Below are 13,767 nucleotides of genomic sequence, written 5' to 3'. Positions count from 1 at the left end.
TGTAATGCCAAGCTGCACTTGAAGACCATCTGGCAACTGCAGCTAGTGCAGAATGCAGCTGTTAAGCCAGTAAGTGGAACAGTCTGATGAGACCATGTGTCACCGGTCCTGGAAATGCTGCACTGGCTGCCAATGGACTACCAGGCTCAATTCAAGGTATTAGTATTAGCATATAAAGCCCTAAATGGCTTGGGACCCAAGTACCTAATAGAACTCCTTTCCCATTATCAACCTCTTGGACCCTCTGATTTGTAAGTGAGGCCTTGTTGGTGGTGCCACCACCGGGGGCTGCCCAGTTGGCACTGACCCATGATAGGGTCTTTTCAATCACAGTGGCCCACATGTGGAATGCCCTCTTTAATGAGGCATGTCTTTCTCCCTCATTACTGACCTGCTGAATTGATTGTATTCTTGTTCCGTTATAATCTTTTTCAATAAATGTACAATAAGTGAAGTCAGGGTTGCAATTAAAAAGATTTGTTCAACCCAGGCAATAGCTAAATGCACAATTTCCTTTTCCTGTTTGTCTCACACCAGGAATTCAGTAAATATATAGCTTTCAGCAGCATAAAGAGTACTTTCTCTGTACAGGATCGGGACTGAGTAAACATGCATAGGACTGCGCTACAACAGAAGATCACAGCAGGATCTTGGTAGGCACAAAAGTGTACATGCAGGGTTTTTTAAATTACTTGCAAAAATGGCATATTATACATTTTATCTTTCAAATAATTTTTGGACAGAAGTTTTAAAAAGTGTACATGCTACAGTGTTATACTTTTCTAATTAAGAAGTCAAACAAGTTTAAATTTTACTGGACTATTGAAGAGGGCCATTTATTTGTCTTATTCATAACCTTTTTTGAAAACCTTCTCAATATGCAGCTTTTCTGGGAGTAAAGCTGCAGTGCTAATTCCACATACCTGGGAGCTAATGCTACTGAATTCAGTAGGACTTACTTTTGAGTAGATGTGGTTAGGATTGTGCTGAAAATCAATGGGACTTTTGAGTGAACATAGAAAAGGATTGTGTTGTAAATCTTTCTCTCTCCCTCTGATCCTTTTTTTAAGCAGAGGAAGAGCTTACTTAGTTGTCACTGCTTTTATTTGGCAGGAAACTAATACTTATTTTTTTAAAAAAATGTTCTGCAAAGGCCAACTAGTTTTGACAAAAAAATATTATATGGGGTGTATGTATTTGTACATCTCCAGTGTGTGTGTGTATATGGAGTCTTTCCAACAATCCTGTGAGGTAGGGTTGGAAACCAAGGCAGCTCACAACTAGAAATAAAGCCATTCAAAATCCAGTAACCATATAACAAGTATAAAACAGTTGCAAAACAGCTTATAGTGGCATGATTCTGAATTCTGGATTGGGTGAGTGAAGTTCCTTATCACTGAACTGCAGTCCTGTGCATGCTACCCTGTCTGAGTAAGCCCCATTGAATACATTGGGACTTGCTTCTGAGTAAACATGCATAGGATTGCACCATGGGGTGGTGATGGTCCCCCTCTGTTATTTTCACCCTGAGGGGCAGATTAGGCTGAGAGATGGTCCATAGCTCTTGGTCACCCAGAAAACTTTGTATCTTATTTCCATTTTAAAATTTAATTAAAATGATCTATATGCAGGCAAAGTTTATGGAGTAATGCAGATCCACATAACACATTTAAAGCACATCCAACCCACATATAAAGCACATGACTTCCCCAAAGAATCCTGGGAAGTGTAGTTTCCCCCTCACAGTTATAGTTCCCACCACCCTTAACAAACTACAATTCCCAGGATTCACATACTGAAGTGTGGCTTCAGTTGCTGTTGTTCGCAATCTACTGCCTGTGAAGGTAGACCAAACCATTTGTGCTTTCTCTCTGTCACTTATTACTTACTGGAATTGTGTTGGCTGTCAAAGTGAGTTTATAGCAGCCCACAGAGTAGGCAGGAAAGAGTAGAGGATCTTCTTAACTGTTACTCATTTCTCAAACCTATCTCTGCATTGAAGGGTTGCAGAGGATTCCTAGTCAAGCCTTACCAACAGCACAATCCTAACAATATTTACACAGAAGTAAGTCCTGTTGAGTTCTATAGCACTTAGTCCCTTAGTAAGTGTGTTTAGAATTGCAGCCTTCAGGAGCATCCATCTTTACTCCTGAGTGCTCCTATCTAACATCTCCACAACACTACACTTTCCTCCTACAACGGCCTTCTGGTGACTGGCCTGGCCTGGCCTGAGGGCACTTAATCTCTTCTTGCCAGAAGCAAGTAGGCTAGATTAAATGTTTCTTACCCAGGATCTCTAAGCAGGTAAGAAGGAATGATCCCATCACTACACCTGGACCTGGAAACACCCTCATTTAGCTAAGATTTCTATCTTAATTTCCAATCAGAGATTTGTTTGTTTGTTTGAGTGGTATGCTCCAAGCAACTGTGGTTGATGCTTAATGTATCATGCTTAATGACATCACTAGGGCCCACTCCTATGATATCACTAGGACATGCCCCCTATGACATCCCTAGGATCTGCCTCTGAAATCTTAGGGTTTTGGATGCTTCTGACCTGGCAACCCTAAATACTTAACAGTCACTTCTTTTTTTCTTGCAGTATTATTATAAATGTGTACAGCAGTAATGTTAAGAGGAAAGAAGATGCAAATGAACAGAAGTAACTGCAAGCTGTGGCAATCTGCATGCTCCAGTTCTAGAATTAATTGTAGCCATTTTCTTATTAGCTGAAGTAGAATTCAAAACAGCAGGGCAGAGTAAAACCTCAAAAATATTAAAGAGATGGAATAGGGAAAATTCTCTCATTTGCAATGTTAGTTTGCATAGCCTTCCTTTCTAAAGGGCATTGAGTTAAAAGTTATTGCCTATTTTTTTCTTCCACATTTAGCAAACAAATCACTGGTAGCCGTTTAGGAGCAGGCTGTGTATATCTTATTTGCATGCAATGAAGATCTGCAGCTGAGCTACTTGAGAATCATGGTGTCCTCCCATTCCCTGAGGATTACAGAAGGTATTTACTTTTCCATTTTTTCCAAAGTAGGAGGGAGTCATATGGCTGCATGGGATCAACTTGAGTACCCTATTGACATTCTGGATGAGTTACCAAATTCAGCCTGGGATTTACAAAGAAAGATTGGGTTTTCCACCTAAACTCCCCTTAAGGGTACACAAGGGATGCAGCTGCACCTGGGGTCAACCTGAGCTCCTGTCATTCAGGGTTCATTGCCAAGTTCAGCACCTACATAGAAAATTACTTTGGAGGGTTGTCTCTCACTGGTAGAACATCTGCTTTTCATGCAGATGGTCCCAGGTTCAATCCCTGGCATCTCCAGATAGGGCTGGGAGAGACCTCTGTCTGAAACTCTGGAGAGCTGCTGCCAGTCAGTGTAGACAATACTGAGCAACATGGACCAATGGTCTGATTTGGTATAAGGCAGTTTCCTATGTATCCACGAGCATGGCCTGAGAACAGAAATGTTGAAATGGCAATTTTCCTCCTCCCCACCTGACTTGCTAGCATATGCCAGCTGTGTTTCCCCACCACTGCCTTTCAAAATGCGGCACTAGCATTCAGCAAACTAAACAAACAAGAATTATTTGAATATTTTGTCGCTTTTCAAATAAGAGCTTGGGAATAGCCACAAGACAAGAGACAATTAGTCTAGTCTGCTGTATTAGAGTAATTTGTTTCCAGCAATGACAGACACAAGCTGCCTCATAAATGGATGGAAAAGAAGCAGGCAATATCTTTAATTGTGTAGAGCTGCAGCACTGGGTGGATAGGGAACCCAAAAGTGTTCTGATTCTAGCTGACAGTTTCAATTTGTTTTGAGAATTTCCCCCTACTTGTGTAATTTTAAATTAAATGTTTCTTTTACTCTTAGAATATGAAATCTAGTCATCTTAATCATTCCCCTCTCTTCCTTGTTTTAGAAATTAGTGAGTATCAGCAAGAATGAAATTAGGGATGCACCAGTCATATTATTCCCAGTTTGTATTAGTTCTGCACATGTTCATTCCTACATTTCATAAGTTCATTTTCTCCCTTTTCTGCATTAATTTGCAGGGTTTTTTAAAAAAGTAAAATACAGCATTTTGTATTTAAATATTTCTATACACATTTTGAGAGCCATTGTGGTCTAATGGTTAAGGTGCTGGAATATGACCTGGGAGACCAGAGTTCGAATCCCCACATAGCTATGGAGCTCACTGGGTGACCTTGGGCTAGTCACGGTCTCTCAGCCTCATGAAAACCCTACTCGTGGGGTCACCATAAGTCGGAATCGACTGGAAGGCAGTACATTTACATTTTATACACATTTTACCTCAAAATAGGTTTATTTAATTATTTTCTCTCAAGCTATGCATTTCTAAATTTATTTTACCCTAAATTGTGCATTTTTATGTATAGTTTTTGAGCCAGGTATTGCATCACAAAATTTGGAAAGGTACAAAATCTGAAGAATACCTTTATTCCAACTTGCACTTAGTCTGAGAGGTTTGGAACAGGTCACTTTGTATGAGAATTTGCAAATAATAATTTCCTGAAGTTTCCCTAGATAAAATGTTACCTCTGAATGTCAGTTTTCATAAAATACATTTCTCTTAAGTGATTCTTACAATCATACGTAGCATTCATACCCTTGCTCTAATGGTTCAAAATTCTTCACACGTTTCCCAGCAATTTTTACAATATTCACTGAAGGAAGGTCAATATTATCATCCCCAGACTGAATGAAATAATAGTGGATTTATTAAAGGCATCAGATGAGTTAATGAATGGGGTGAGATTTGGAATCAGAGATTTGGAACCAGAGTGGTGCACTATATTATGATTCAGGGCATCCTGTACATTAATGATCAATATTTTTAAACTCCTTTCCTTGGAAGATTCCATATCTACTATGATGCTGCAATTCAGACACACTCTTGAAGAGATCCCATTGGACACTGTGGGACTGAGTAAAGATTAGGGATGGATGAGAAATTTGATTGTTTGCATTTCAAGCTGAATCAATCAAATTCACACTTTCTGAAACAATATGAAAACTGAAACACAGCTGTCCTTTGAAATTCGCACATATTTGAATTTTGCAATGCAGTTCACCAACCAATGTTTACAGAAATGCACATGTTAGGGGAAAGTGTGCATAAAAATGAATATATGAGTGAAAATAACATACATAAATGCATTATATGATGAGAAATTGCTTGCAAAAATGGATACTTCAGTAAAAACTGACTACAAAATATGTTTATTAAGAAAAATCCCACTAAAATGCAAGAATTTTCATGAGGATTTTTTAAAAACAAAAACAAAACACAAATTACTGCAGAAATGTGTATTGCTGCAGAATTTTAAGACTGGAAAAATTTAAAACTGGAAAAATGAGAAACTGAGAGAACCGAAGGTAATACCCTAGTAAACATGCATAGGATTGCACTTTACGCAATTAATTCCAGTGCATAAATGCATTTGTAGTTATTGAAGTTCTTCCTATTGTTTAACCACTGACTAGGTCCATAAAACCTTTGTTCTCACTCTCATATAGGTATTGAGGGCTTTCCCACCTTCCCCTTTTCTCTGCAAATTCTGCTCACCCCAATCTGCTCCTGGGGGTTACAGGATCAATAGGAATGGTGTGAGATTTGATTAGGAGCTGCAGATGGAACGAGGAGATGGCAGAAATCACTTCTTATTGCGTGAACAGAAGAGCAACTTAGGATCCAGGCTGCTATGAACAATTTTACCTCTTCAATCTGAGATTCATTATTTGAAAATTGTCAGCATAGCTGTCTTATTATGTAGGCCTGCTTCACATTTTGAGAACTGGTCACACAAATATGTGTCTTTCTTTGGAAATGGACCAACCCTATCCTTTTCACTTAACTGGTAAATAGTACTCTGACCTGCAGATCACTCCAGTGACATTTAAGAACATTGTGGCTATGTTTGGAGTACTATTTTCCAAAGCCATCTACAAGTGTCGTAGCATTGGGCTTCTACTTCATTTCTCCCCTTTCCTTTCCTTCCTTCAGCATGAAGATCCTGGCTTGCACAAAACCAGTTTTCCTTGTTTTATTTACTCTGATTGTCTAGCCAACATTAAGTCAGAATTCCCCACTTTAAACATAATAGGGAACTCTGGCTTCAAGCAAGACAGGTTCTTTATACTAAAGCTGGGAGTGCGGAAAGAAGGAGAAGGGTGTGGGAGGAACACCCAGTCACAGTGCTCATCCATGGGTTCAAAAACTATGAAAATATAAATGATACCCCACGGTAACCTCTTGGACTGGCTCTGTGGGATAGTTTTGGGGAGCACTGTTTTATAGTTGTCCCACTCTACCTGCAGGACTATATTCAGAGAATACTTACCATGTTATTTAATAATGTTTCTAACTCTTTTTAAAAGTTTTTTAAAAATGTTTTTAACACTGTTTTGTTTTAATGTATTTTAAGATCTGTTTTCATGATGTTTTAAAGTGCTTTTAGCGCTTTGTTTGCCACCCTGGGCTCCTGCTGGGAGGAAGGGCGGGATACAAATTAAATAATAAATAAATTAATAAATAAATACCATTGGGAGATTACAGTATGTGTTGGGTCCATGATCCTTATAGTATGGTGTGCCACAGGGCAGAATCTTCTCGCTAGTGCTGTTTAACATTTACATGAAGCCATTGGAAGTGGTCATTAGGCGTTCTAGGCAAAAGTGTCATCAGTATCCTGATGATACACAGCTCTGTTTCTCCATCTGAGTCAGAAAAGTGTGTGCATGATCTGGACTGTTGCCCCAATGCAGTGGTAGATTGGATGAGGGCCAATAAACTGAATTTGAATCCTGGGAAAATGGACACACCGTGGGTGTATAGTTCCTATGTCCAGAAGATTGGCCCATTGCTTGTTTCTGGATAGATTGCACTCACTCTAAAAGAACAGGTTTGAAATTTGGGGATCCTCTTATAACCATCTTTGTCACTGGAGGCTCAGGTAACTAAAACTTTTACCAGACATTCTTGGACATGGATAGTCTGGCCACAGTGAATAATTGATTATTGCAATGCACTATATTGTGGGGATACACTTGAGCCAGTCCCAGGAGCTCCAAATGGTGTCAATTGCTGTCACTAGACTGTTAGTGAGGACTACTGGCAGCACATAACTCTAGTACTGGAAATTTTACACTGGCTGCACATATGCTACCAGTCCAAGTTCACGGTTCTTGCATTAACTTACAAGGCTCTTAACAACTTGGGTCCAGGATATCTTAAGCAGGGCTGTGGAGTCGGTACGCCAGACCTTTGACTCTGACTCCTCTATTTTTCTACTGTCCGACTCCGACTCCTTCATAAATGGCAAATGTATATTAACTAGTAATAACAAATTTACTGTAGTAAAATCCCTGGGGCTGATGGGAGTTGTAGTTTAAAAAAGTAACTTTTCCAAGCTCTGGATTCACGTGGTGGTGATGAAATGCCTTGTGCTACCATTTTACTACAGTAAATTTGTTATTACTAGTTAATATACATTGCCATTTATGAAGGAGTCAGAGTTGGAGTCGGTACATCTCTACCGACTCCAACTCCACCCAAAATTGCTCCTGACTCCGACTCCACGACTCCGACTCCACAGCCCTGATCATAAGGAGCACCTGACTTCTTATATCCCTGCCCAATCACTGAGGTCTTTGGGCAGTCACTGTTAACGGTCCTCTATCACTCAAACACATAGCTTGTATCCATTAGAAGCTGTGTATTCAGTACTGTGGGCCCAACTGAGTCATCTCGACACTTGCCATTCTTAGCTTATTAAAGCTTGCTGAGGGAGGTTGACCAAGTGGATCCAGGGTGTGGTCAACACATCATTGTGGGAGGGAGTGGTTCCAGCCGCCCTAAAAGAGGTGGTGATCCAACTGCTCCTGAAAAAGCCCACCCTGGACCCATTGGTCTGCGACAATTACTGACCGGTCGCAAATACCCCCTTCTTAGGGCACGTAATTGAAAGGATTGTGGCACAGCAATTGCAAGTACTCTTGGATGAAACAGATTATCTTGACCGATTCCAATCTGGGTTCAGGCCTGGTTATGGGACTGAATCGGCCTTGGTCACCCTGATGGATGACCTTTATTGGGAGGACAGGGGGAGTGAGACCCTGTTACTCTTACTTGATCACTCAGCGGCTTTTGATACCATTGACCATGGTATCCTTCTGGGCCAACTTGGTGAGATGGGTATTGGAGGCACTGTTATACAGTGGTTCCAATCCTATCTCCAAGGTCGTTGTCAGAGAATAGCATTGGGTGATTGTTTTTTGGTCCCCTGGCAGTTGTGCTGTGTGGTGCCACAGGGTACCATCTTGTCCCCCATGCTGTATAGCATCTATAGGAAGCCCTTGAGAGTGGTCATCAGGAGATTTGGGACAAGGTGTCAGCAGTACAGTGATGATACCCAGCTCTATTTCTCTGTAATATCTGAATTGGGAGAGGGCGTGCAAGTCCTGGATCGCTGCCTGGACTCAGTGATGGGCTGGATGAGGCCAATAAACTGACTCTGAATCCTAGCAAGATGGAGGCATTGTGGGTTGGTGGTTCCCGAGTTCAGATAATTGGTTAGTTGCCTGCTTTGGATGGGGTCATACTCTGTCTGAAAGAGCAGATCCATAGTCTGGGGGTGCTCCTGGATCCATCTTTGTTGCTAGAGGCCCAGATGACCTCAGTGGCTAGGAGTGCCTTTTACCAGCTTCAGCTGGTAAGACAGCTGCAGCCATTTGTGGACCAGGATAGCCTGACCACCTCTAGGCTCAATTACTGTTGGGCTTCCCTTGAGGTTGGTCCGGAAGCTGCAGCTGGTGCAAAATGTGGCAGTGAGACTGCTCACTGGGGCAGCGTATCACCAACATGTCACCCTGCTGCTGAAGGAATTGCACTGGCTGCCCATTTGCTACTGGGCCAAGTTCAAGGTTCTAGTCTTGGTGTACAAAGCCCTATACAGCTTGGGACCAGGATACCTGAAAGACCCTCTTATCCCTTATATATCCAGTCGATCACTGCGCTGTGCAGGTGAGGGCCTCCTGCAGATACCATCTTATCAGTCAGTCTGTTCAGCACAACACAGGAAATGGACCTTTAATGTGGCGGCACCTACCCTGTGGAATTCCCTCCCCTTAAATATTAGACAGGCGCCATCTGTTATCTTTTCGGTGCCTGTTGAAGACCTTCCTCTTTCAACAAGCCTTTTAACTTGAGATCTATCCCAGGCTGCGTCTGGTTTGGAATTGCTTTTTAATATGCTTTTAAATCTTTTTTTTTAAAAAAATATATATTTAACCTTTTTTTTTTTGAAAGATGTCTTGAAAGCTTTTTAAAAATGTTTTTAAAGATGTTTTGTTTTAATGTATTTTAAAGTCTTATTTTATGATGTTTTAAAGTGTTTTTAGTGCTTTTGTTTGCCACCCTGGGCTCCTGCTGGGAGGAAGAGCGGGATATAAATCAAATAATTAATAAATAAATAAATAAAATTCTGGTGAACTTCCTTTCAGCAGAGATCAGACAAGTCTCCTGCCTGTTGAACTTCCAGCAACTAACGAAGACCTTTTTTTATTTCAGTGGGCATTTTAAATAAGTTATTGTTTTATTTTATTATTAGGTTTAACTAATTTCATATTTTGTTTTGCAGATTTTTAACCTTACTGTACACTGCTTAGAGACTGGATGTGAAATTGCTGAAATAAATAAATAAATAAATAAAATTAAAACATGGAGTGAGGGTTGATAGTGGGGTGCAAGGTTCACAGCTTGTCATTCTCCACACTTTTGCTATTTACTCCAGTCCTTCTGGTGGAAGTTTACTAGAGGAAACAAAATCCTTAATCCAAACCATGGCTTTATATACTAGAACCTAGTATGAGAATCATAGCATGTTAAATTCTAGAACATGTGAATATTCAGAACATCTCTGCAGAGTGCAATTGCCACTCTGCTTAGACATTCTGAATAAGTGGTATATAAATACTTAAAAATAGATGAAATAATATTTCATTTGAACAGCATTCATCTGCCTGAACATGACTTGGAGCAGAGACAGTTTTCATTTGAATACTATTATCTGCACTGGTTGTATAAATAATAAACATCTTTAACAGTCATGCTTATATAAATATTTCTTCATACTATGTCCCAATAAGTGTTGGAATTACTTTTTATGATGTTTCTAAAGCTTTTATAAAAAGATGTTTTTAAAGATGCTTTGTTTTAATATATTTTAAAGTCTGTTTTTAAGATGTATTATTTTTGTTTGCCGCCCTGGGCTCCCACTGGGAGGAAGGGTGGGATATAAATGTAATAAATAAAATAAGTGATAAATAAAACTTAATTAAAATGATTGATATGCAGGCAAAGTTTATGAAGTAATGCAGATCCACATAATACATTTAAAGCACATCTAATTCGTATTTAAAGCACATGACTTCCCCTAAAGAATCCTGGGAAGTGTAGTTTCCCCCTCACAGTTATAGTTCCCACCTCCCTTAATAAACCACAATTCCCATGATTCTGTAGTGGGATCCATGTGCTTCAAATGTGTGTTGAATGTGCTTTCAATGAATGGTGTGGATCTGCCCTAGGTATGCTATGCATTCATTGGTGAACTGAAAAGAGCAATTTCAAAAGATATTTTTTTAAAAAAACAGGGGGAAAGCTGTAGCTCAGTGTTAAGGCAAAAACAGTTAAATATATATATTTAAAAAACATTCAAAGTAACAAAACCAATAATGAGTTAAAGACAGATTAAAAGCATAATAGTTTCTACATGATTGGGTAGGCTTGCCTAAACAAAAAATTTTTTGGCAGGTGCCAAAAAGAGTACAATGAAGGTGCCTGCCTAATGTCAATAGGCAGGGAGTTCCAAAGTGTAGGTGCTGCCACACTAAAGGATCGATTTCTTACAAGAGCAGTACAAGTACTACGTGGAACTCATAACATGAAAAGCACACCTTGAACTTGGCCTTGCAGCAAATTGGCAACCAGTGTATATTTCAGAGCAGACGTGTTATGTGCTGATAGGGTCTCATTCATGTCAGCAATCCTGCTGCAGCATTCTGCACTAACTGCAGCCCCCAGGTCAGGTTGTGCTGCATGGAGATTTCTGTGACCTTTGCTGATTGGCTGCCAGAATTTTTTAGTTCTGTGTTTTGGTTAGGAATCCTGACTGGTTGTGGGATGCTGAGTTTTCTGCCTTACAGTGTGACAGATTTATCAGTTCAGGGTAGAAGCTGAAGTGTGCTGTCTATGCAGCAGGCTATAAGCCTGGCAGTTAACTGCACCTTAGCTTTCCCTGAAGCAGATGCCATGTCAGAGGGGAGAGAGTTAGCTCCCCCTACTCCTGTTAGCATACAGGAAATTTAGGATTCAGGAAAAAGTGTTCAGACAGATAAGATCAGTTCAACAGGTTTCCTTTACTTATAAAACTATTTAAACATTCCATAAGAAAGAATAAAAGTTAATCAGCATAGAAACAAAATAAAAGCAAGTTAAGGCATAACAGATCTAAAATCCTGACATACAGCATAGATATAACACATTAATGCAACCTATTTGATCCAGAGCTGAGGTACCTTGCTTAGTTACCTGGATCTTACAAGGCAATCTGGGGATGCAAGCATTAGTAAATCTCTCCTAAGAGAAGACTGATTTGATACTAAAATGCAGGAATATTTCTACTAAATTTTCCTTTGAAGACCACAGATTTATGAGCCATTCCAAGCTTAATTGCTGCTTATCGCAATTGTCAGAGAAAAATTAACTATCCTAAAATATAACAAGATGGTAGATTCGTCAATATATCTTAATACATGAAAGAAATATAATAGATTTCAGCTATAGAATAACATTAAATCTCTTAGACATGGGAAGTATCTGGTATGCATCTGAACATAAAAAGAAAATGACAGTTCATGAATATTTTTCAGTGCTTGCACAAACAGTTGTCCGACTAAGTGGAACCACTTAACAATTTACAATATAGGTAATTAATGGCCTTGTTATCAGTGTGATTTAATTGCTCTTAATTGATGGTAGTCACTCTGAGATTTTATGTCTTGGAGATAAGCTTGAAGTTTATGGTTTTATGGTTGGAGATGTTTTTAATGCAGAGTATCCCTAGTCAGGCCTTACAACAACACAATCCTAACCTTATCTACTCAGAAATAAGTCCTACTGAGTTCTATGGGGCTTAGTCTCTTAGTAAGTGTGTTTAGAGTTTCAGCCTTCAGGGGCATCCATCTTTACTCCTCAGTGCTGCTATCTAACATTTCCACAACACTAGGCTCCCTTCTTCCTACAATGGCCTTCTGGTGACTGACCTGAGGGCACTTAAACTCTTCTTGCCAGAGGCAAATAGGCTCGATTAAATGTTCCACATGCAGGCTCCCTAAGTAGGTGAGAAGGAATGATTCCATCACTTCACTTGGACCTGGGAACACCATCTTTTAGCTAAGATTTCTAGCTTAATTTCCAATCAGAGAAATGTTTTTATTTGAGTGGTATGCTCCAAGCAATTGTGGCTGATGCTTAATGACATCACTAGGACCAACCACCGTGATATCACTAAGGCCTGCCCCTGAAATCTCAGGGTTTGACATACTTCTGACCTGACAACACTAGGTATGGCTCTGTTACTATCTCCCCCCAATGTTAATTTCACAACAACCCTCTGAGGTAAGTTTTGCTGAGAGATAGTAACTACCCAGATCACCTAACGACCTGCATTGTTGAATGAGGATATGAACATGGGTCTCTCCCACTTCAGTCCTGTGTTCAAACCACTACACTACAACTGACTCTCATCTGTGGTGTTCTTTTTTTAGAAGTGAGCTCCTGGGGTTACCTTAAACTGAAGATGTGCCCACTGACCTATGTGGATCCAGTGAAATTAATAAAACACTTCCGGAGGGGCAATGTTGCCAGGTTAACATGATGAAGAAGAATATATACTTTTTTGGGGGGAGGGAAGGATAGTGGTCCCAGGAGGCACAGTGCAACTTCACTGTCTTGTAGAAAAGCAGGGCAGTGTTGAGTACCTATTTTGTACAAGGTCTGGAAAATCCTGTGATATAGCTCTGGCAGAACCCAGGGAAACGAGGAAAGCAGAACAATATATTACATATACCAATTCTTATTGACAATTTCCAAAGATTTTTAGGAATAGTTAACATGTCTGCCAGCTATTTTACCAAGTGATTTATAGAATAATGAGGCCTTCAAAATATACAAGTAACAGTGCAACATTATGAGAGCAAATGTACAATGTATGCAAGATCACACGGAAAATTTAAGCATGGGAAAGAAAATCTGGCTATTACTGCATTTCATTTTTTTTGTAATCCTAATGAGGGGAAAGGAGGAGGGAAGCAAACACCCATTAACTCTCCGTGTTAGACCGACTACCAAGTCTGTTTATTAAAATCCACAGTTCAGGCTAATCATGTTGAATTGAAGAGTCAAGTGTGCTTGTTCTATTTCAAGAAGGCTTTTTTTTCAATTACATATGCAGCCTAGAACAGAGCACCCTGCTGTTTTGCATGTAAGAAGTCCTGTTAGATTGAGTTATTCAAATTAAGGTAGTTAAAGAAAGAAATGGCAAGGGCCGCAGAAACAAGAGGGGGGGAACTCTTAAATTATTAAAACAGAAAACATACATATGTATTAATAGAATGTTTTACAGATGCATTTACAGGATAACAGAGCTTCAGTATGAACTGGGTGGGGGCC

Source organism: Rhineura floridana, chromosome 7 (genome assembly GCF_030035675.1).
Source record: "Rhineura floridana isolate rRhiFlo1 chromosome 7, rRhiFlo1.hap2, whole genome shotgun sequence".
Taxonomy (NCBI): Eukaryota; Metazoa; Chordata; class Lepidosauria; order Squamata; family Rhineuridae; genus Rhineura; species Rhineura floridana.
This window is presented reverse-complemented; position numbering follows the sequence as displayed.